The 10,004-nt window shown below is 36.7% G+C and overlaps 1 long non-coding RNA gene across 1 annotated transcript; it reads right to left on the bottom strand.

The window, feature by feature from the left end:
- Positions 1–345: 345 nt before the first annotated feature.
- On the bottom strand, positions 346–9,605 carry LOC310719640. The gene is made up of 3 exons (XR_014531539.1): positions 9,433–9,605; positions 1,934–2,102; positions 346–441 (listed from the first exon to the last, which is right to left on the bottom strand). It is a non-coding gene; the product is annotated as an uncharacterized lncRNA (long non-coding RNA).
- Positions 9,606–10,004: the final 399 nt, after the last annotated feature.

The following is a 10,004-nucleotide window of genomic DNA, read 5'->3' as shown; positions in this document are numbered from 1 at the left end:
TCTTTGTGGTTGACTTGGATTGGTCAGAATACTTTCTGTAGCATCCGTTTAAGAATGGGGAGAGTTGGGAAGTATGTTTTCTGGGTGGATGATAAGAATTCCGAGAAGTATACCGCTGGTATTCTTAAATATGAAATCGTAAATAAAATAACAAAAATGCATGTATCTTCTTTACAATAAGTATTTTGGCCAAACAAGATATACATTTATTTATTCGTCTCACAGTAGGGACATTTATTGTGGATATAACAAGTGGATATTTTTCCAGTCATCACTTCTGATTAAACATTTTATTTTTTTTATCCGAACATTTGTAGACTGGGAAGTGAAGTCTGTTTACATTTCCCCATTAGCAGTGTGATGGCAACAGACAGCTTAAACACACAGCATGTGTTCCATCAGCTTGGCTTTGACCCACCTCCCTGCAACCACTACTACCACCTGCAAGGCAAAAAAAAAATAAAAAAAAATACAACTCGGTTGTTAAAACACAATCACAAGTCTTACATGTTGGCTAATGAATTCAGTAAATACTGATGACGGTTTGCTTTTTTTTGTCTTCCTCTGGGTGAAACATATCTAAGGCCTAAACATCCTCATGGCTGTGTTTCCAGCTCCTAGCAATGAGTGATGCAATGTAAAGAAACTACACCACTCAAAACGAGAACAGGTGAATTATTTATTAATCATGTTCGCCAATATTTCCCATAAAGCCTCCGGTAATATTGTAGTTGTCAAGAGAAGAGCAAGGAATTTAAATTAGAGTTCTATGTAACTCCAATCTCTAGACATTTTTCTGGCTTTATGACTCAGCAACTAGTTAAAGCTGAGAAATGAGACGTATAATTAGGTTTTGAAGAGTATTGATTTTGAAAAACTCGTTTCTAAGCGCTTGTCTTATAACCAGACGCTTGATCTAACAGCAAGGGGTTTTTTATGATACTGTCTAGTGGTGTCAAGACATCTGATTTGGCAATCAGCAAGAAAACCTATACAAACCACTAAATAAAAAAATAAATAATAATAATAAATATAAAGGTTATCACTCAGTTTCAATTTGTTTTCTGCCAATACATAAAGAGTAATAAAATGTGTGTGGGGAACTGCATTTTTATTTCTCAAAATGTATCAATACTGAACTCAACAAAAAAGATGGTGACATGTACTATTAATGTGATTACTGTAGAACCGAAAGTCTTCCACCAGTGTACAGTTAGTTGACTTTTTGGGACACATTTGGGATTTTTTTCCATTTACATTTATGGAATTTTGGCAGACACTCATATCCTACAGTTATTTGTAAGTACACTCTGGTGTCACCAAGGTGAAGAATAGGTCTCTTTCTGGTTCTTCCTCAGATCATCGCAGGAATCTTTTTCCTTGCCACTGGACCCGTGGCTTGCTCATTAGGGATAAACTTACAGGGATGCATTTATTAGTAAAAAATTGTCAAAAGTATTTTACAAACAAAACTGAATTGAAGTAAATACTTTGTGAGTGGTTTAGACAATAGTTGGAATTGGCTTAAATTCAAAAACCCGACGATGCTCGATTCAAGTGGAAAGTTTCTTGTATTCAGAATCGGGTTATGCACACATCTGGAGTGGCTTAATGAAATCAATAAAAAGACCTGTGAGAAGTTTAGATCTCTGTATTCACCAGAATTTTCTTGAGCATGTGTTTTTCAGTGGCATCTGGTTCAATAGCATGAGAATCTATTTAGGTCATAAATAGTGGAAAAACATTGTCTTGCTAGCGTCAACTTTTTTTTCAATAGAGCAATGTTGTTCAATCATAAAGGAACTTATTAAAAAAGAAATTATATTTCGCTACAGTATATCCCTGGAAAGGTATCTTGGCTGAAAATGAATGCAAAACTCTAATTCCCTTGGCAAAGTATGCATTCCAAAGAATGCCAAAAAAATGTGTTTACCTGTGACTTGTGACTTGGATCTCTACATTATGCAGTGAATCGGTTTTAATAAGCTGAGAAGGACACAATTGAGAAGGTATTTGAGGGGAAACAGAACAGAGCTGAGTTGGACCGGAAAAGCCACTCACACACCCAGAGGGGCTCGTCAATGGCATGTCAGGACTCCTTCCTGGGGAAAAGAGAAATCTCATTGTTTTCAACAATGCAGTAGTGACATCAGCAGTGGGTTCATCTTGAAGCCCGTCACCATCACAGCATGATACAGGCTGAGACAAAAAAAAAAGTGGATTTTTATAAAATAGATTGTACTACAAGATAATTGTAGTATGAGTCACGATTGGATAAAGCACACCAGCAACATATATCTGGACACAATGGTATGAGATTGCATTACATTTTCCTTTCAATTGAAGGTGGAGACCCAAAACTATTCCAGAACAATGCCCCTGTGCACAAAGCCAGCTCCATGAAGATATGGATTGGAAGATCTCCTGCTATGGAGCTCCAACCCTATTAAAACACCAAAGCGATGAATGTGAACACTGACTGCACCCCAGGCCTCCTCACCTCACCTACATCAGTACCTGACAAACACCATCCACGATCTCATTAAAAATCTAGTGAAACATCTTCCCTGAATAGTGGAGGTTATTAAAGCAGCAAATGGGGACTAAATGTGGAATCGGATCTTCAAAAAGAACAGAATAATCTAATAGTCCTAAAGTTGTATTGTGGGGTATTGATACATGTGACATTCATAGCGGCCTCTTATTAGAACTCTGCTAGCAGCGGAAAAGTAAGCAGGTAATTATACACAAATTAAAAGTGCTCAGTTTCTAATTTGTAGACGTGTCTGGGGAAAGAAATGACGTCTTAATGAATTCCCCACCGGAAAACGCTGCAACTTATGCGACTTCCATCTGATTATAAAATCACTTTAATAAAACAGCAATATGTCTTGTGGTATGAGTATTTCAGCACTGGGAATATTTGTCTTTGTGTGGGTCTGTGCATGTGTGCGTTTACGCTTATAAGTGTGTCTATTTGTGGGGCTTCAGACCGCTTAAATTGATTTGTCAATACAGAACATTGAACAGTGATCAATTTGCTTTTCACCCTCGTGGCTGTAATGACAACCCTGATACACTTCGGGGGGGCTGGGGGGGGGGGGACCTTAAACAAATTAGTCGTTTTTTTTTTGTCTAAACTCTGAAAATATAATTTCTTTTTATTTTACACATTTTCTTTTTTATGATTAATTTCAGTAATTTATCTAAATTATGTCTTTTCATCAGAAAGTGATCACATTTTACTCAATGTTTTTCTTGCATTTGTGTAAAAAAAAAAAAAAAAAGTAAATCAGGAAAACCACGGAAATGGATTTAAGAGAGTTGAGAACTCTGGTAAGGAAAAAAAAAAATGTTGTTGAGACATTGGGAGAATTGAAGAGAAAAAGAAGTCTTTATATATAAATGAAAGAAAGCCAGATTTAGTCCTGACATGGACATTACACACACGTCCCTGAAAGATGCAAAGGCAGAAAATAATAGATTTTTCTCCGAGATTGCATCAGAGGAAGCAAAGTGTCGGCAATGAACATGCAAACAGAATGACAAAGGGAATGAAAACACAAAAATCCTGATCCTGACTAAAGGTTGTGGTTTTCTTTAAATATTCTGCACTGAGATTTTACCATTTTATGCCTTTTGAATTCTCGATTCTGATTACACTGATTAACATCTCAGAAAACGAGCGCAGTTATTTAAGGTATTGTCGCCAAAAAAAAAAAGGATACAATTTCCAAAAGTTAAAGAATTAAAAACGAAAGTAGGGGAATATAAAAGACATTTGGTGCCGCCCAGATGAGGATGAGGCTCCTTCTTCAGTCTGGATCCTCTCAGGGTTTCTTCCATTGCCACAATGAAGTTACCTGCTCGTTTATCAGGGACAAACTTACACATAAAGAACATGCTATTCATTCTTTATCACCACATTATCTGTGTAAAGCTGCTTTGAGACAACATCCTTTGTTTAAAGTGCTATACAAATAAAAATACAGTGAAATATACAAAAGGTACACTAAAATAATAGAATTCCAGTGAATTAAAAATATCAAATTTAATTTCATTTTCTCCCGCTTATCCATACTTCGGGTCACGGGGGCAGCAGTCTAAGCAGACCCCGCCTTCGACTGCTGCCCAATCCTCACAGCACCATCCCTTACGGTCCCTCCTGCAGGTGGTGAGCCCACGGGAAGGCGGCCCCACGTCACGGACCTTGATATTTCCTTCTTAAGGGACCCCCGGAGCATAGAGGGTTAAGGGCCTTGCTCAAGGGCCCAAGAGTGGCAGCTTGGTGATACCGGGGCTTGAACCCCAGACCTTCCAAACGGCAACCCAGCGCCTTAACCGCTGGAGCCACCACTTTGAATTACCAATTTGAGTTAAAAATATCAAATTGAATAAATATTTACAAATTGAGGTCAAGGTCATTTTCTTATAGTTTTCTGAACTCAGATGTTTGGGGATTTTTTTTGCAAAAGTTATTCACAAGTTCAAAATTTCATGCATGAACGTTCATATAAACATTTTGCAAACAAAAATTCTGTTTGCAAATAACCACTTTACCACTTGAAATAAAATTCCAGGCATTTTTTTAATCAGTGCAAAATAAAAGCACCTCCTGATTTGATTTAGTTTCTGAGCCACGTCTGTTTCCACCCACTGTAGTTGATGCTCCGTCTCCCAAACTTACAGCAAAATTTATTTGGTTTTATTTCACATCCGTGTCCTCCGAGTGCCACATCATCTCCCCCGGTCGCTGTGGCAAATAATTAAAATCTGCCCTTCCAGTTCCGAGGGCTCCTCTGTTTCAATTCTGCGGCCCGTGGAGGAGATGGCATTAGGATTATAGCATCCTATCTTCTCCTAGCGCTCGCATTTTCTCCCCGGCTGCTTATGAAGCTGTTGATGCATTGTGCTCCGTATTGCCTCAAATAAAGCAGGTTTTTTTCCCAGACGATAAAACAAATCTTTTGATAGAACCTAGAGAAAAGTATAGTGGAAAAACAGAATTAAAAAAAAAAAAAAAACCTCACTCTTTATCTCTAAGAGCAAGTTGGAATAAACCCTCTTGGGTTGGCAAACAGAGAAAATGAGCGAACACATACACACTGAATGTCGTGAACTTGGTTGCAATTTTTCTTTTTTTTTATCTGCAAGCTGAAGATATGAAATGAATTTTAGTTGGAAAATACAGCAGGAAAAACAGTTTTAGTAAATATCACAAATCATGTTGGGGTTGAATGTGAATAAGGATCCTTTCGAATTTGCAAGGATGAGGATGTGGTTTCTATGGCAACTGTAATCAAAAATTCAAATTTACTATGAAATTTCTTTAAGCCTTTTGTTAACATTTCACACACTTTACCATTTTTGAAAGTATTTTTTTGGCTGATGGATCATAATGATCAAAATAACGTATATGACCAAAATAAACAATAATTATAATCAAGAACATTGTAAACTCCATTCCAGTCTAAAATATGCTTATTTCTTCAAAATTAAATACAAAATGTATTGCAAATAAATTACTGTTTTTTATTATTATTTATAAATACTCTTTTCCAAAGTGTTTTATTCTCTTCATGCCAACAATTCATACATGAAAAAAATAATTTAAAATTTGTGATAAAAGAATAAAAGAAAAATCAATAACAATTCACATTCTTTTCTTGAACACAAAAAATTTAATTTAATAAAATACACATTTAGTGCCCCACACACAGACAAGATTTTATTTTGGCTATATGCACACACAGCAGCTACATTACCAGATTTAAGACCGTATGCCCTATACACCTGTGCAAGTGCTGTGAAAAAGTATTTTCCCCTCTGTTTTTGCATATTCACCTGTTGCTATATGCTCTGTTTTTGCATATTTTGCATATTCATCAAGCAAATTTGAATATCACTCAAAAAATTAAGATTTCATTCATTAAGGGAGAAGGAAATGGGCACATTCTCGATCACAGCACTGTTCATTGTACACCAAACTAGCATTTAATGGTCAGCCATAGCTTTCTGCAGTACCTGGATAACCATCACTGATATGAAAGGAATAGTTTGAAGCTGTAGCTTGATAAGTGTCTATAAATATTCCAAATGAAGCCAAAAGATTGAGGTTAAAGCTACATTATGCAAGTGTAACTATATGACTTGACTTCCTGTACAAGACCCCTGAAATCTTCTCCTTGGCATTCACGCGTCATGTAGGCGGCAGTCGTTCCTCCGCTCGCAACCCACTGCTTCCGAACAAGCCGCCTTTACCTAACGAACACCCAGTGCTGTGTGATGATCTCCCGGAGCTTTACATTGGCAGGCTATGAGCTGCTCTTGTCATTAATTAAACCTGGCACAGCTAATTATTGTTAGCTGTTGTATTTCATTAGCGTGCCGCTAATGAAATAACGGGAACCTGTACAAGCACGACAGAGAGAGACTGCTTTAGAACGAAGGAACAAAAATATCCTACACACTGAAAACACAACAATCTATAAAGAAGGAAACGTTTCACTTGATGGATTGGTGATTTAGCGTGTTCCTGCCCTTTGGAGAGAACAGCAAGAAGACTACAGATGGAGGAACAGAGGAGCGATCAAGTACGACGCCTACGCTCAGTTGGGGAGGAGAAAAAAAATAAATAAGAGGTTTTAATTACAGTCACACATTTACTTAATGTACAGGCCAAAAAACAAGCAGAAAATCCCAAGTTTGTTGCTTTGACCGCGAGTCGAACGTGAGGCGCATTTCTATTAAAATGGACAACAGCAGTGGAGGGAAAGCAATCTTGTCTGAGGGGAGGAAAAAAAAAGGAAAAAAGAGGGGGTTGAAATCAATTCTCATAACTTTGCAAAGCATCCTCTGGCTATTTCTTACACATCAGTCGAACAGCACTGCGTCAGGTCCGGCGTCTGATCCGAGTGTGATCTGCTTTCCTAAACATGGTTCAGTGAGGACGGGACATGAGTTCGAACTTCTGGAAGTTTGAAGAAATAGGAACTTTGGGGAATACTATTAAACCATTAGCAAACGATTCATGGAAAAACCTGCATTGCAAATGCATTTATAAAAAAATCCCGATTAAAATCCCGATTAAAACTTCACAAAACATTTAAGAAGCCCAAAGCTATTTCTATAATACGGTGTGCACAGTCAAAAATTATATTCAAAAACATGGTTGAATTCTGTTGTTGTAACAGCAAATCAGTAGCCTTATATTTGAATTCTCTTTCTAAGACGTTTCTATAGTAACATCCCATTAACAGGAACTTGCACTGCCATCATGTAAATGGTTTTTTTTTTACTTGTCAAATGTACTTTATAGCACAGTGAAATTCTTTCTTCGAACATACGAGTGATAATAGGAAGCTGGAGGCAGAGCGCAGGTTCAGCCATTATATAGCAACCCTGGAGCACAGAGGATCAAGACTGGCATCTTGGCAATACTGGGGCTTGAAAACCTGGTTTTTAGTAACCTAGAGTTTTAACCACTAAACTACCACCTCCCCATAACCACATAACAAAAAATCTAAGGTAACGAAGCACTAAGAATGGAGACTCCTCCAATAAAAGTGCTTAATAATCGATTCATATCAACCGTCATGCCATCAACAGGTTTTATAGAGTGTGTGCTGTATAAAGTGTTCTTTAAAGAGAGAGAAAAGAGAAGCTGGTAAAGTAAAGAATAATGAAAGCTGTTACAGTTGACAGGAATTTTGAGGTGTTACAATGACGTGGTGTCTGTATTAAGCGAAAGAACATGACAGAAAGATCATATCTAGTTGTTCTGTTTTGGGAGGTCTCACTGGAAATATTGTATGCAATTGTAAGATATTTGGAAAAATGTGTGCTGTGGACGCTATTTCGAGTTGGTGTACATGTCAAAGTCCATATGACTTTCAGTACACAAAACCTATTCTTCACTGTATTTTATTTTTTTATTTTATTTGAATCAATAAAGACTGACAGTACCATGGTATGAGGGGCAAGCCAGTCTGATAGCTGAGGGTATAATTAGCCATCTCATAGCTTACCATGAAAAAAATCTTATAATCTTGCAGGCAACTGGATTCAACAGGATATTCTGAAACATCACACAATTTCCATTGAATTGATCCCTCCACCAAACACTAGCTTCATCAATAGTGTACACTGGAGCCCCAGGGCTTTGCGCCAAGCAAGCAGTGGTACAGCACATCGCCAGCCCTCAGGGTGCTCATGCACAAACTGACAGCTATCAGAGAAATGCAGATGGTTCAACATGCAAAGTGCAGCACACGTAGACTGAAAATGAATTATGCATATCCAATCGATCCGCAAACAAACTTTGGCAAACAAGTGTATCAGACATTTTACTTACTCTGGTGTTTATTTGTGAACATGTGTTGATTGGAAGAAAGATTAAATGTGTGTTATATATATATATAATTTATCAATCATCGAGTGTACTGGTACAGACCCAAGTCTTCTCACTACATTTACAGCATTTGGCAGATACCCTTATCCAGACAGACTTACACTGATCAATTATCCATATAAAATATTCATATTTATTTATTTAATTATCAGGGGTTAAATGCTTTGCTCTAGAACCCTAACTCATGACCCTGTAAACATAAATCCAACATCTCAGCCACTGAGCTACATGTTCTCCACTACACATTGGGACACTGATGATTTTTGAGACATGCCTAACCATCTTTTAGTTTCCTCATCAGTCACTTATGAAAAAAATAAAATCATACATACATATATATATATATATATATATATATATATATACACACACACACACACACACACACACACACACACACACACACACACACATATTATTATTATTTTTTTTTTTATTCAAGTTTTAGAAAAATATTTCCAAAAATGTCATGGTGCTCACTTCAAACTGGATCTAATTATGTACAACAAATAAAGCTAAAATTCAATCATCTACAATAATCATGTAAGATGTACACCAACAACAAAAAAAGCTACTTGCATTTGTAGATGAAGATGGATGTGAATTTGTTCGCCTCTTTTTATGATATAAAAAAATCTTATATTGCAAGTAAGGGAACATAGAACATGAGCATTGATGCACCCTGGTTTTTGTGGTGCATTGTGGGATTTCTACAGGGAGTAAACCCAGTACCACTTTAGGGAAAGTTCACTGTACACTGATTTGAATAGATGACTGACTAGTGAATGAAGAAGCTGAATCAAATACACCCAAAAATTCATAACACCACATTAGAATTGCCACACTATAGTCTTAAACAAAAAGAAGAAATTTTCTCAGCACTGGTGGTTCCTTTAGCACATAGGTTTCAAAAAGTGATCTCACCAGTAACAATGAAAAACCTATTTTATCCCATACAAAGGGCTGAATTTATCTTTGCACACCAGACCAGCACAGCAAGTTCAACCCAAAGCGCTCCTTACCTGGCCAGTGCTCTTTGGTGGACATCTTGATAGAAATTGAGTCAATGTTCTCCCATTTCCTTTCCTTTATGTCCATTATCAAATCAATTTCTAGATTTTTAGAATCAACTCATTTTAGACATTTCTTTAAATTCTTCTGGTGCTTTGTGTTCCTATGTGTTTAGCCATGTTCTCCTTGGGTTCCTCCCGGAAAGGTAACTATATAGGGATCACATGACACACTAATTGCCCTCAGCTAGACTTCATTTAACTAATTATTTGAATTCTGATGGCAAATGCGTCAGAAGTGCACTTTCCCCCCCACTTTTCCACAATAATATCTACAGAATTTAGTGTAGATTTCTGAAATAAAAACAAGCTTCAACACTACAAAAGCTGTATGCATTTTAAATCCTACTTTCAGTTGAATGCTAATAAAGTTTATTTGTTTAGCACTTTAAACGACAGACAATATTATTTTCTTATCAAAAAGCTTTAAAGAAATAAATACATTCAGAAAATTAATAAAAATGTAATAAATGTATCGTTTTTACTATAAATGAATCCTGATACATTAAGCTATAAGTAAACAA

The sequence above is a fragment of the Silurus aristotelis genome (assembly GCF_946808225.1).
Source record: "Silurus aristotelis genome assembly, chromosome: 25".
NCBI classification, from domain to species: Eukaryota; Metazoa; Chordata; class Actinopteri; order Siluriformes; family Siluridae; genus Silurus; species Silurus aristotelis.
The sequence above is the reverse complement of the archived record's forward strand: the minus strand, read 5'-3'. Positions and strand labels throughout refer to the sequence as shown.